The sequence below is a fragment of the Lissotriton vulgaris genome, chromosome 4_1, assembly GCF_964263255.1.
Source record: "Lissotriton vulgaris chromosome 4_1, aLisVul1.2, whole genome shotgun sequence".
Taxonomy (NCBI): domain Eukaryota; kingdom Metazoa; phylum Chordata; class Amphibia; order Caudata; family Salamandridae; genus Lissotriton; species Lissotriton vulgaris.
The window spans coordinates 1605667624-1605682650 of record NC_141691.1 but is presented as its reverse complement, the minus strand read 5'-3'; positions in this window follow the sequence as shown (position 1 = coordinate 1605682650).

The window sequence follows — 15027 nt, the reverse complement described above, 5'->3', positions numbered from 1 at the left end:
TTCCCATTCTCTGTTTTTTCAGAATTTTGAATGTTGCCCTCATATTTTAAAGATTTTGTGTCACTTGCCTGTTAGTCTTTTTGTTTCTGGCCCTGAGGAAGGTGGCTTTCCACCGAAACGTACGTCGGCCCAACACCCCTGTCTTGGATACGTTTTGGTCAAGTACATCATAACCAACAGAACCACTCCATCTAGGTTCCTATACGTACCCTCTCAAATACACCTTAGAGCTACCACTTATGTCAGTTAATGTCTTGTATAATTTTGCTTAGCTGTTTATGTTAGGTATGTCCATTATTGTATTTTGATATTGTGTGATGAATGTGTGTCTCTGTGTCTCTGATCAATAGGATCAATTGCTACTAGAGGGATATGATAGGACTATCACCAAATGTATGTAAAATGTTGATTTGTGAAATGATAATGCAATGTATTTTTTATATATGAGTCTTTAAAATTTTTTTACAAAAATGACAAAATAGTCTAATAAAAATTTTCCATGTTTGAATAATATTTCAAAGATCTCTCTTTGGCATCTTTTGACTAATCATTTAGGATATATTCAATGTTGAAAGAAATATAGGCCCTCCTAGAGGTTCTGTCTCCTTTTTGCTTGATCAAGAAAGTCATAACCATGAGAGGTCAAGGGCAGGGTAAGGTAAGGTAAGGTACATTTATTATGCATAGTTAATTAAAACCAATGCAAACATTTTACAAAAGGGTTTTAAAATGCCATAAGAAAATTGATTCATTAAGTCATCATTAAAAGAGTATATAATAAAATGCCCAATCTAATGGGCAGGAAAATTTCTCTTAAGGCAGTAGAGCATGTTTCCTTGAGTTCTGATTAGCGTCTATATATTTCCTGTGTCAATGTTCGGATTGTTTTTTAACAGTTTTTGCTCGATTATCGCAAGGAACTTTACACATCTGCAGTTCAGTTTCATGTTTGCAGGGTTCAGGCAAGCCAGCACCGCTTGCCTTCTGGTGCGAGTACCTATCTGCTTGAGCTGGTCCTTTAAGAGCTGTTGGCGGGCTGGCTGCAGCTCTTGGCAGAGGCAGGTCATATGAAGTATGTCACCCTTCTCTGTGTCGCAAAAGATACAGGCATCATGGCCATTGCTCCCGAGCCATGGTGGAAAATGCTCTCTAATGGGCAAGACCCCTAGTCTGTGTTTCAAGAACTTCAGTTTTGTTGCCTTGTGGTAGCCCTGACTGAAGTATGATTGTGGTGTCAGGGATTTTTATGAGTTTAAAATCATCCATGCATGATTTATTTTGGCAAATGTCTCTTTGTCCTCTAATAGTGAAAGGGATTTGACGGGTTTCCAAACCAATTTTTTAAACGCATTATGCCGGAGTTGCATGTCCCAGATCGCTGATAGGTTAGTGGCCCCCAAGGCTACCTTCAGATAAGTTCTTGCCTGAGATCCGTCCCTGCTTTGGATATCTTGCCAAGTTTAGAGTGTTAGTAGTAGCAGAACGGAGTTTGTGGCAGCAGATAATATAAGCACCCTGTCTTGCAAGAGTTTGTTTTTGTAATCCAAATTCCATCCTAAGTTGGGCGGGCGATGTGTAGGACGGGAGCGAGAACATTGTTCTGTAGGCTTTTGTCTGGATTATGTCCAGGTTCTTGGAGTCTCTCCCGAAAAGGTAATAACTTAGCCTGGATGACTTTCAGATAAGTAGTCAGAATTGGTCCCGTCAGTTGGTTGGCTATGCTTTTTAATGTGGCGGCAATACAAGACCCTCTCCTATTTGCTTCCTGCTTTTGCTGTGAGAATGAACCGTCTCGGTCAAAGATGACTCCCAGATATTTGTAGACGGATGCATGCTCTATTTTTTGGCCGCCCAATGTCCAAGACTTCTGAAGCTTTTTGTGTATGTTTATCGACATGGTGCGTGTTTTGCTCAAATTTATTTTTAGTTTGTTCTCCGTGGCATACCTATGCATTTGATTCAGTAGCTGCTGGAGGCCGATGTAGGTATGGCTCAGTAGCACAACATCATCTGCGTACAGAAGGTTACTCAGAGATTTCCCTCCCAGCCTCGGGGAGTGGGAGTTACATGTGTTTAGTATGCCTGATAGATCTGCCATGTACAGATTGAACAATATTGGGGCAAGCACGCACCTTTTGCTTGAGTCCTTTGGTGGTACAGACTTTAGATGACAGATGTGTGCCGCCTCCTAACTTCACCTGCATCCAGGTATCAGAGTGAAGAAGCTTCAGCATGCTTAATGTTGGCTGCGGTATTCCCCATTGTGCCAGTTTCCCCCAGAGTCTGTCTCTATCTCAATGTTATTTTGTATTTGTATTTAAATTTATAGGGCGTGCAGCTACCCACAAAAGGTCTCCCGGCGCAAAAGAATGCAGTGATTTGCGCATCGCAGGTGTTATTGAGAGAAGAGCAAGGTCTTAAGTTCTCTGCGGAATTTCAGCAAAGATGGTTCCAGTTTCAATGACGCCAGGAGGGAGTTCCATAGCCTGGGGGCAGCGCAGGAGAAGGCGCGCCCGCCCATTCTCATTAGTTTGAAGCGTGGAATTTGGAAATTGCCTTGGCCAGATGATCTAAGGTGGCAGGAAGGAGAGTATTGTTGCTCAAGGGCCTGGAGGTAAACTGGGGCTGACCCTTGCTTGATTTTGTGCATGAAGCAGAGGGCCTTGAATTTGACACGATTGGCAATGCAGAGCCAATGAAGGTCTCTAAGAGCAGGGGAGATTGGGGATCTCCATTGGACCTTGCATAGGAGGCGAGCAGCTGAATTCTGTACTAGTTGAAGCCTTCTCTGAAGCTCCAACGTGACTCCGAGATACAGTACATTGCCGTAATCCAGGCGGGAGGTGATTAAGGCGTGGACCACTGAGCGCCTGGTCCCTACTGGTAGCCTCCATAATATCTTTCTAAGCCAGCCCAGGATGGAAAAACATGTGGCAGCCACCTTAACCACTTGGTGTCGCATCGAAAGCGAATCATCCAGGACAAAGCCAAGGTTGCGAACCTGGGTCACTGGGAGAGGTTGAGGGCCCATTTCTGGAGGCCAGTGCACAGGGCTCCAGAGATGTTTCTGCTTGCCCAGAATGAGCACCTCCGTCTTATCTCCATTCAGCTTCAAGAGGTTAGTCTGCATCCATTCAGGCACTCGGCTGAGTCCAAGTTTAAGGGCGGATGGGGCATTTACTGCGGCTGAGGAGAGGGAGAAGAGGATCTGGGTATCATCTGCGTATGAGTAGAGGGATAGGCCAGCGTCTTCCACGATGGTAGCCAGGGGTCTCACGAAGATATTAAAGAGCATAGGGCTCAGTGAGGACACCTGCGGGACGCCATACGCAGATGAGCGGACAGAGGAGGAGGAACCGGAAGAGACAACCTGAAAAGTACGTTTAGTCAAAAACGAAACCAGCCAGGCAAGGGCAGGGCGGTCACTCCAACCCTTCTCGGGGCTCACAGAAGGATGGGGTGTGAGACCGTGTCGAATGCGGCGCTTAAGTCTAGAAGAATAAGTGCCGCAGTCTCACCCTGGTCGAGGCGGGAACGTAGGTTCTCAGTAACCCCCAAAAGGGTAGTTTCAGTAGAATAGTGGGGGCGAAATCCTGACTGGGACGGATGTAGGAAGCCTGTGGTCTCCGCGTGAGAGGAAAGGTGGATGTTGACATGCCTCTCCAGGATTTTTGAGGCCATGGGGAGCCGCGAAATGGGCCGAAAATTGGCGAGTATCTTGGGGTTTTTTCAGGAGTGGTACCACCTGGGCTCTTTTCCATTCCTCCGGGACTATAGATTCCCGCAGTGAGGAGTTCAGGAGCTCTTGGATAACTAGTAGAGCCTCGGTAGAGAGCTGGCGGAGGATGTTCATGGGGATTGGGTCCGGGGGGAGCCCGAGTTGACCTTCTTCATGTGAGTAGGTAGTGAGATGGGATCTAACAAGGGCCAGTTTGAGATCTGAGTTTGCTGAGGTGACGGGCTCAAAGGGTCAAAGGTGGAGGGACCGGGAGGAGGCTTGGAGGGGAAAGAGGACAAAGTGTTGTAGATGGTTTCAACTTTGGATATGAAGAAGTCCGCAATTTCATTACATTCCATGTATTATCAAACGCCGCACTAAAATCAATGTAGCACATGTGCAGCGGCAGTTTTTTTGTTTTTGCTGCATCAATCATTAGAGAAATAGCCAGGATATTTGTAGCTGTTCCTGTATTTTTACGGAAACCGGTCTGGTTCAGTGGTATGACCTGATTTAAATCCGCCCATGACACAATCTCCTCCAAGATAGTCCCCGCAAATTATTTTGCCTCATTATCAATGAGGGCTACTAGACGATAATTGTTTGGGTCCATTTTGTCACCTTTTTTATATATGGGGACAATCGTCGACCCTCTCCAGGATTCTGGGATTGTATTTAGAAGTCTGACTTCTGCGAATAACAGATGCATAATGGTAGCCCATTCTATATTCTTTTCCTTAAAAAGAGCTGGCGGTATGCCATTAGTTCCTGGAGCTCCTTCTTTCCTACCCTTGCAAATCTGTTTTGTTATAAATATTATTTGCTGAGTGGCTAGTTCATCCATGATGTTTTCAGGTAGGCCTTGCTCCCTCTTGATCAGGGGCTCCAACAAGGGCGTTATAGAATCGGACTCTGTGTTGTTGGGTTCTTGTGTTTCTGCCTGTTCCGGGTAGTTATTGAAGTGGCTGGAGAGATAGTTCATCCATGACTGTTCTATGATGTGCGAGCCTGGTTCTTTATATTGTGGGCACAGAATCTTGCTCACTGATTGCCAGAAACGTGCACTATTACTGCTTTTGGTATCATGTAGTAGTTTTGCCCATGTTTAATTTTCAGCATCTTTTTTTATGTTCCCTTTTATGCCTTTGAGCTCCGCTCTTCGATTCCTCAGCTCCATCCGAAGATGTGCATTTTCGGGGGTAGATCTTAACTTCCGTAAGGTCATGTTGACTAATCTTTTGTGTAGCCTTAATTCTGCTCTAGAGCCTCTTTTTAAGTTGGTTTTCATGCCCTCTTTGTGGAGATTGCTTTTTGGGGCGGACTTGGTTGCCAGTTCACGTAACAGAGATCCAGTGTATTGCTCCCAATGTTGGATGTACCCGGCCGCATTTGGTTTTTGTGTGTTATATAGTTGGAGGGAAGTTTCGGCCAGAGTTGTTAGATTGGTTGACGTGCATTTGATCCTTTTTTGATTAATGGAGTGGATCAACCCTATCGTTCTGTCTGGCTTGAATGCAGTGGGCGTCTTTGCTGATAAATGGCATTCCTGGGGGGCGATGATCGCTTTCGCCCTTATCCCCCATTCTGAATCCCAGAATGTGGGGAAATAGGTCCAGACTGGCAAATGTATAATGCAGGGTGGAGCTGGCTGTTTGTGAATAGAATGTTTCTACTGGCGGTGAGTCAGTGAGAAATATTCCATTTAGTGCCCGAAGGTTTTGATGTTCTAGGTCTTTAAGTAAAGCGTTATTTGGAAGCTTTTTCCTGCGCGGTGGGTAGCTTTGTGATGGTATGGTGTAGATTATGTTTAAAGCCAGAGCCTCTTCTTCTGCTGATGAGCCAAGCATGTATTGGTTGAAGTCCCCAGTCAAAAGGAAGAATGTTTTTTCCATTTGAGAGGCGTACTCTGCTAGTTGGTTGGAAATTGAGCTGGAGTCTTTGACTCTGTGTTTGGGGTGGACGTATGCGTTAACCAGGCATATCTCTTATTCTTTATTGTTGAGTTGTAATTTTATCTTTACTGATAAGGTTGTGGATGTGGGAGAGTCTATAAGAGCTGCAGATGAAATTGTTGTAGTGGATATATATGTGGCCAAACCTCCTGACTGGTGACCAAATCTCTTGGTTCTAGTTGCTGCTGTTGAAAAGCAAGTGAAACCCTTAATATGATGTGTGGATGTTAACCAAGTTTCTTGCAGCTTTACTATGTCAAATAGAGAGATGTACTTTGAAAATCCGGGTCATCCATTTTTGATGTTAGGCCATTTATGTTCCATGTGCAAATGCCTATAGATGGCACCCTGCCCTTTGTATCATCTCTTATTAGTCGGTGGCATCAGGCCACTTCGGGACGTATGAAAATCGTTTGGGACAGTGTTTCCCTTGTTAGTGCTTGGTTTTGGAGGGAGGCTCCCCTAAAACTAGCTTCTGTCCGTCCCCGGGGGCTATATGTATTTTTGTTTGGCGAGCTTCCTCTCAAGAACTTAGTGGTAAGAGTGCAGGACTGGTGCACTTTTGGCATTGGCCATCACCCACTTGTTGAATGTGCTGCTGCCACCCTCGGCCTGTCTTCCGAATGCTGCCAGGACATATTCTCTCTTTTTTTGGGCGACCTACCCAAAGCACCTTTGAGAACGCTAAGGGTGTTTGTCTGTTTTGCCGCTGATTCAAGGCTTGTCCTCCTCTGAAGTGGTAAGGGATAAGCTGGTTTTAATAGAGGAACTAGCTTGATGCCCCAGGACTTAAATTGCTCCGCTTCTGTTGCAATTAAATCTGCAACGATATTAGAGGACCAGGTAGTCTTGGTTGCCTCCGGGGTGTTTGGCTTTGTGGTGGGCAGAAATTCAACAGAGATTAAGTCATTCGAACTTATTCCCTCCAGGCTGGGAATGTGTTCCATTAGTTTAAGAAGATTGCCGCAATTTAGCGTGTCGTGCTACCCTTGCGACGTGTGTTCCGGAAGAAAGACAAGCATTTCTGTTGTTTGTTTGGTGCTTCCTTCCTCCTAGTGTTTTTTTGTTGTGTGGTATACTTGAGCTGACGAGCCCTGAGCTAGGGGAACTTCATGGGATGCCTTGGTAGTATCTTCGCCTGGCAGGTTGACTATGTGTGTTGTTGCTTTGAAAAAAAGTGTTTGCTTTGAGGTTGTTTGTGTTTCAGAAGACCAGTTTGCTTGGGGATGCTCAGTTTGTCTTGAATCCGGGTAAGTGGTCTTAGCTAGTGTATCTCTAGGTTGAGCTTCGTGGGTTTGCTTAGCGTTGAGCCAATCATTCCATTCCTGTTCCCCACCTCGGAATTTAGCCTGAGTGGGTAGTTACTTGCTATTATTGGTGGTATATCTTGGTTAGAAGTTGCTTCAGGTGTTTCCCTTTCCCTTTGAAGCGGAGGATCCTAATTATGTGGTGTTGAAACTCCTGTTTGGCCGTCTAGTTCCCTCGCTATCTTGTTCTTGTCCTTGTCACAGTTTGACTGGGTGGGTTGTTTTGTCTTTGCTGCCACATCTCTATGTGCGTCTGTTTGTTCCAGTTGATCTTTTGCCAGTAGTCCTTGTATCGGCAGATTACAGATTGTTTTGTGCTGCTGCTGACTTGAAATGAAGGGCGAGCGGTCTTCGTCCTCTGTGGAATGATCATTGTTTGTGTTGGGAGGAGATTTGTCCTTTGGAGCAAAGAAGATCAGAAAGTATTTGGAAGTAGATGTTTCAGTTTCAATTTTTTGTTTCCGCCCTTTCCTTTTTTGTTGGTGCCGTTGTTTGGCGTTGAGTTTCTTCGGGCGTTCCTGTCCCGTCTCGATTGTATCTTCGTGTGCGGGAGTATGATGGACAGTTAGCACTGCTTTGATTCCGGATGCCTCCTCATTCCTGAAAGCTCATTCTTCAGGTGTAGTAAGGCCCTTTTCTGCAGTTGCATTTCCTCTATGTAGAGTCCTTAAGTCTCCTATTAGGTCGGCTAGCATTGACGGCAATGTGGCTACTTTATCTAGTGCCTGGCTGAAATTGCAGCTTGGGTAGGTGTTTGTTTGTGCTCTCACTATTAAGTTGTTCAAGTTGCCTAACTTGTCGTCGATGCCAGCTGTAAAAACTGCCAGTGTGTTTAGAAGAGTGAGTTGGAGCTCCATTTTATTAGATTGGTAATGCAGTGCATCTACTGCTAGCTGAATTGTATTTAGCAGTGAGTTCCAAGTTCCGGTATTTTGTTCTTTCCCCCGCTCGTTCTCCTTGGCAAATATTAGCGTGCTTGTTTGTATTTTAGGCTGTATTTTTGGATGCCAAGGGTGAATCAAGGGCTTGGGGCTCTTTGTGATCTGGTGTATAGGTTGCTAACATATCTTCCCATTCTTGTGTATTGCGATAAGACATTATTGCCCTGCCTTCTGCCTTGCGGCTATGGTCGTGTGGACTGGCTGCCTCCCTGCCTGGGGGGTTTGTTGCTTGGTCATAAGTTCCCTGACCTGTAGGTGGTGTGGCACATCCAGCCATTAGGTAAGACTTGATAGGAGTGCTGTGGGTTTGGCTCGTAGATTGTAAATCCAGCGCCGGGCCGAGTGATGCTTCCTTGATTGAAAGCGGCACTTGTGTCTGTAGGCCTACCCCAGAAGCCCTATCAGTTAGGCTAATGTCTGTTCTGTCAGCTGTTTTTTGTGCTGAAGTGAGTATCTCATTCGCGTTAGCGTTGGAATTGTCCAATGGGATTGGGATTGGTGACGCAATTTCCAGATTACGTGGGGCCGTGCCGTCTGGATAAACAGAATTCTGATTAAACGCAACAGCAGAGTTGAATGTCTCTCTGCTCTCGCTTAAGCATGCGCTTAGAGTCTCCAAAGGAATGCTTGTGTTCCTATGCTTTGAGATGCTGCCTTGCGTAGGGTCTAACAAGTGATTTCCCAGGGAAAAAAGACTTGTAGGTGCAGGCACGGATGGTTGCGTACATTCTGGGCTCAAGACAGCGGGAAGTAGTGGTGTTTGCAGACCATGCAGGTGGCTATTGCTCAAAAAGATGGCTGAGCCTGCGTCCTTTAAAAATTCAAATTTTGTATATATTTTGGGCTGGTAGAGCTTTCTAGTAGTTTGTGGTGCACTTGCTGCAGACTCTGATGTCAGAGCCGATGTTAATCCCTGCTCCGATGTGTTTTGATTCGACCCCAATGCCTGCTCTAATGTCGAGAGGTTCACATCTGTGCCGATGACGGGATTTACACTTGTTTTCGTTTTCTTGTGCCCTTTCTCGTTTCCTGATGTTCCTGATGTTTCATTCAATTTTGCTGTGGGCTTTGGTTTTGGTTTTGGCTCCAGGGACCCCCTGACTTTTCCTGACCTCATGGCAAAAGTAGATGAAATGGACCACCGCCCCGGGAAGCCGCCAATGAGAGGTAAATGAGAGGTAAAAGATGGCAAGCAGCCGCTGCTCCCCAACTTGCTCCTTGCGCCTTACTAGCTCGTTTACCCGTTTACCCCTTCGCTCCTTTGCCAGAAAGATGGGAAGATTATAGACGGAGTTTTGTAGCAATGGTCCCCCGTGATGGCTGATGAGCTGTAAGGGGGGCTGTAAGAAGGCTGTGGGAAGGCTATGGGAAGACTGAGGGAGAAACCCACGAAGGCAGGCTATGAGCGGAGCACTCGCGGGGGACCTGCAGGCAAAGTGGGACCTAGTGAGACCCGCCTAGGTCAACCCCCTGGGCTCTTACTTAGCGGCTGCCTCTATCGGCAGCCGCGCTCACGTTGCGTCTCTGCAGCAGCAGCCTCACCTCACCTCCCTTGAAACAGCTGGCTTGACGCTGACGCCGGTGACTATGCACGAGGGGCGGCGGCAGTGGGTGGCGGCGGCAGTATCCTCACTAAAGTTGAAGCCGAAGCAGATTCTCTCTGATGCTCGCTGCGAAAGACCACCACCTTCTCTCCCTGCGGCTGCGGCTCAGCTCGTGCGGCTTTTCAGCTCCTGCAGTTCTTTCGGCTTTTCAGGGTTTTTTTTTCGGCAGCGGTTCTGCAGCCTCTCTGCACCGTCACGCCGTGCTCCTCTCTCCGTGTTTCACTCTTACTCCTCTTCCAGTCACCACAGCTCAGCTGCAAACTATTATGGCAGGGGCAACTTAACGCTTAAGGCATTTGAACACCATCACACCTGTTTCCTCCCTTGCACTCTGAGGGTCTGAAGTTGTAGTGCCACTTCTGCAGCGCACGTCCAGACTCTCGGATGAAAAATAAAAAAGAAACATTAAATACATATCTGATGGGCCTTGGGTCCATTCTAGGCCATTCAGACAGCTCAGTGTATATGTGGTTCAGAGCTCTAAGAGATAGCATTGTTAGACAGGTGGGGCCTGAAATGACACCTAACAGATCCCCAGCAGTACGTCAGTGTGCTAGCGGCTTAACGTGCGCCCTTGAACGCTTGGCAACCAGGTGGGCCCCCACTATTATTGAGGCCCCCACTCCACCTACAGCCTATGAATATCTGTGTGTTACAGGAGTCTGTATTGCCCCTCAATTCATTGTGAAGGGGGGCTCCGTCTTGCCTTATGCCACTGTTTCAAGAACAGCCCAGAATAGGACCAGAGAATTAAGCCAATGGTGTTGGAGCAACGACATGACTTCCACGAGCTGCAGGACCACTATAGATTTGCATAGCCCGATGCTATGACTGCCTCCTAAGCCTCTACAATGTGTGTCTGTGTATGTCACCTGGCGGGTACTTCTACTTTTGGATGCCTGTTCTTCTGAGATCCATGTAACAGGATGGCTAACTCTGCTTCCTGGCCTGTACAATCTGTGTAATCTGAGTGATATCTCTGCTGTGTGTAACTGTGAGATGGTTTATAACTAGAGGGATAGTTCTGATGTATGAGCCTGGGATTCGTGTTGCAGCCTTTTAGCCAGGGAAATGCTGCAGGATATAGACATGTTGATTCCTTATTCCAAGAGATCCTCGTACTGTATTATCTGTGTACCTTGATGTATAGGTTAGGAAGTGTAAGTCTTGCTCCTCATAGAGCCCTAAACAGGGATGGGGTTCTTTATGGGTATCTTCTGTCTGCAGACAAAAGATGATAAGTACGGTTATAAAGGAGTAGAGCATTGGTATTAGAGTAAACAGGAGCAACGAAGAACGAAAGATGAGTAAATAGAAGAGGGAACAATTTAAGAAATATTGAATGGGAGAAGGGTGAAAGGGTGTATGGATAAGTGTTGGTGAATAAGTGGGCAGATGAATGAGGGACGTTGCAGTGCATACAATGACAACACATGCTTTCTCAGCGCAATTTTTACATCGCAAGTACTTGTACAACGCAATTTTTTACAACGCAGACCATTACAACGCAAAAATATATAATACTTTAAATGTGCCATTACAACCCAAAACAGCACAAGGCATACTTTTTTAACGCATTTTAAAAAAAAAAATTATAATAATCCCCTGGAACGGGATGCAGGGAAAATAGTGGTTTTGGGTGGGAAAGTGTATTAAAAAGTAGTAAAAACTAACAGCAGTAATGAAGGACAAAATACTCGGGTACTCATTTTATTACTCTAGTATTTAAATTAATAATTATACATTTTAAAACGTATTAATACATTTATCAAAGACACAATCTTTGCATTTAAAATTAAAAGGAAATATATACAAGATAAAACGCAAAGCAGAAAAAAGCAAACTACAGGAAGGTAAACAAAGGATCCACCATTTTAAATACTGACAGAGGCTTAAGTCCTACAACACTTTCAATTAAATAAACTTGACCCTCATGTAGACAAAATGGAGTACAAAACAAACTATACCAAAGGTAACAGAAAAAGACATAAACATAAATTAAATTAATGTCTTACACAGCATATGAATGCCAGAAAAAAATATACAAGAAACATATTTTTGTGAAAATGTAGGTGCAACACAAGTAAACGTATAAAAGGAGCGGACCACCATTTTAAACTCAGTGGTTACCTGACTACCAGACGCACCACACGCATCCTGCTGCCAGACAGTGTCACATCGCAAATTTACCAAACCAATAATAAAAGAAAGTATTATAGATACATTATAGATACATTAAATTAGTAATATATCTGTTACCAAAAAATGAATTATATATACAAAATATGTACCTTTTTTACAGGATCTTGTCAAAGCTATCTTGAAGTTGGTGAAGGTGACTTACCTTTATTGGACGTTACATTTTAAAAGTAAGTGAATAAATTAAGTAACGATAATAATACTATTAAAAATACATTTAAAATATATTATTAAAAAAAGGATATTTTATCAAATCTATTTTTTAAAAATTACTTTAGTAATTGATTTTTTAAAATTATTTGCGTAATCGAAATAACTAGTGGTTAGTTGTGATATATTAAAAAAGTCATATTTTTCTTTTACCTTAACACCTTAGCTGCTTTGGAACGTCCAGCTCCAGTGCTGAACGTTCCATTGCGCAGGTGCAGCTGGAACGTCCAACGGCCGATGGCAGCACTCCCGAGGTAGTGGTGCCGTTGGCCGTTGGTATAGGCGCAGCACTTAAGAGGTTAAAACACCAAAAGCGTTCCTGCCTCCGGAAAAATGTAGAATACTTTTTGGGTTATAAATACTCTTCCTACTAAAAGAGGTGGCAGAGTCAGGATAAACAAAGGATAGCTGACGGATTATAATTACGATTGACATTCAAAAGGGTAAATGACTGAGATAAAACGCAGGAGAGTGTTAGTGTGTCAATTACTCTGCGTCATCAAAACTGTGTATTTAAAATGATAAGCAGATGTAATATATCTGTCTTTATTCTCAATCATTTACAAAAACATAACAATGTTGGTTTATAAGTAATAAATGTTTTGTATTTCAAATAAATAAGACCTTAAATTTACGTAATTTTAAACTGCATTTTCTATTCTCCACAGATAGCAAGATATTTAAAATGGAAAAGTAAAATCAACTTGTAGAAACCTGTGAAAAAACACATAAAAAAGAGCGGATTTAATTATTAAAAGTAAAAGATTACTCTCAATTTTCAAAAGTACCATTTCAAAATTAATAAAACAAGTCCAAGGTGTGCATGCATAATTTTATATTCTGGTCAGTGGTGGTGTTTAAAATTAGTATTCTAACCCCAAAGGGGGTGCTTGCCTCAGGGAAAATGCTAGATAGTGGTGCTTTTTAAAATTACTATTCCAACTCCAAAGGTGTGCTTGCTTCAGGGAAAATGCTGGATAGTGACTGTGTTTTAAATTACTATTCCAACTCCAAAGGGGGGCTTGCCGCAAGGAAAATGCTGGATAGTGATGCCGTTTTAAATTACTATTCCAACTTCAAAGGGGTGCTTGCCTCATGGAAATTGCTGGATATTGTTTGGGTTTTAAATTACTATTCCAACTCCAAAGGGGTGCTGCCTCAGGCAAAATGCTGGATAGTGGAGGGCAATTAAATTACTATTCCAACTCCAAAGGGGTGCTTGCCTCAGGGAAAATGCTGGACAGTGGTGGACTTTTAAATTACTATTCCAACACCAAAGGGGTGCTGGCCTCAGGACAAATGCTGTACAGTGGTGGACTTTTAAATTACTATTCCAACACCAAAGGGGTGCTAGCCTAAGGGAAAATGCCGGATGGTGGTGCTGTTTAAAATTACTATTCCAACTCCAAAGGAGTGCTTGCCTCAGGGAAAATCCCAACTGGGGGGCCGTTTTGACCTGCTTGGGGGACCCGGCGCATTGTTGCCTCACCTGCCTGACTGCTTGCCTCGGCTGTCCTCCCTCCCGCCGCCGCTACACCAATACAGCGGCCGCAGAGTGGAGGGGAGGAACTACCAGCCCCAGACTCCTCAGCGGCATTGCCAGCAGCCGCCACCGCCAATCACGCGCCCGGAGGCGTTTGAAATCACCGGCTCGGCCCCGGTGGAGCGGGGGCCGTTTTGACCTGCTTGGGGGACCCAGCGCATTGTTGCCTCACCTGCCTGACTGCTTGCCTCGGCTGTCCTCCCTCCCGCCGCCGCTACACCAACACAGTGGCCGCCGAGTGGAGGGGAGGAACTGCCAGCCCCAGACTCCTCGGCGGCATTACCAGCAGCCGTCACCGCCAATCACGCGCCTGGAGGCGTTTGAAATCACCGGCTCGGCCCCGGTGGAGCGGGGGCCGTTTTGACCTGCTTGGGGGACCCGGCGCATTGTTGCCTCACCTGCCTGACTGCTTGCCTCGGCTGTCCTCCCTCCCGCCGCCGCTACACCAACACAGCGGCCGCCGAGTGGAGGGGAGGAACTACCAGCCCCAGACTCCTCAGCTAAGCATCAGGCACCGACCGAGCAGCCCACGAGAGACGCGCCCGCATCCAGACGTGCGTCCCTACCGCCACATTGTTGGCTTCCGACATGCACGGCCATCGCTGCCTGCATTGTTAAAACTGTTCCGTGTTCACATACAGAGTGAACTAAGAGCTGCTACCCTCCGCAGTTGAAAACGGACCTCGAGGCACTTGACAACGCAGGAACTTTCCATCGGACCCCCGTTAAGGCCTCCATCACGTTATCCACGTGAGCCAGTACCATATTTTGAAGAGAAGGACGTTTAACCATTAGAGATTATGTTCTTCACCTCATTGAGGCGTTATTGACTACATTCAGGCATGTTTTTGTCTATTACAAAAGTCCTGATGATGATCCCATGTATTTAGTTGAGCTAAGGGATCGAAACGTCGACACCCATGAGTGGGGTCACACCTATATTATTTTCAACTGTGATTGTGTACACCCAACTCCCAGGCGATACTGTGATTAATTTTTAACTCTTTACAGTACCCTGTCCTTGCTCCTTTTCCTTTGCCTGAAAGACACCCCTTTCACTTTTACGCTATCCTTGTTTTTTTCCTTTCTGGTTTGTACGGCACAGGCTTGTGTCAAGTTATACTGTTTATATTGTAAGATTGGATATTGCCTCCAGAAAATAAACTCCTTTCCCGGCTGGGTTTGGAAACTTGTTATTCGTATAGCTTCCATTGTGTACCTATACTACATCAGTTTGAATCTTAAATACGCTAAGTAACCTTTGTTCCTTATAACCCAGACTCCTCAGCGACATTGCCAGCAGCCGCCAACGCCAAACACGCGCCCGGAGGCGTTTGAAATCACCGGCTCGGCCCCAGTGTCGCGGGACGCGCGCAGGCGTCGCCGGGCTAAGCCCGGGCAAAGGGCGGGCCGTCTGTGGCCGTCCGGGGACGACGAGGGACGGGACGGGCCACCCCACTTGGCCCCAGCGGACTCGTAACAACTGAGCCAGGTACTGCACCTTGAGTTTCTGGAAAACTTAAATTCGATTGAAGCCCTCCTTAAAATTAACT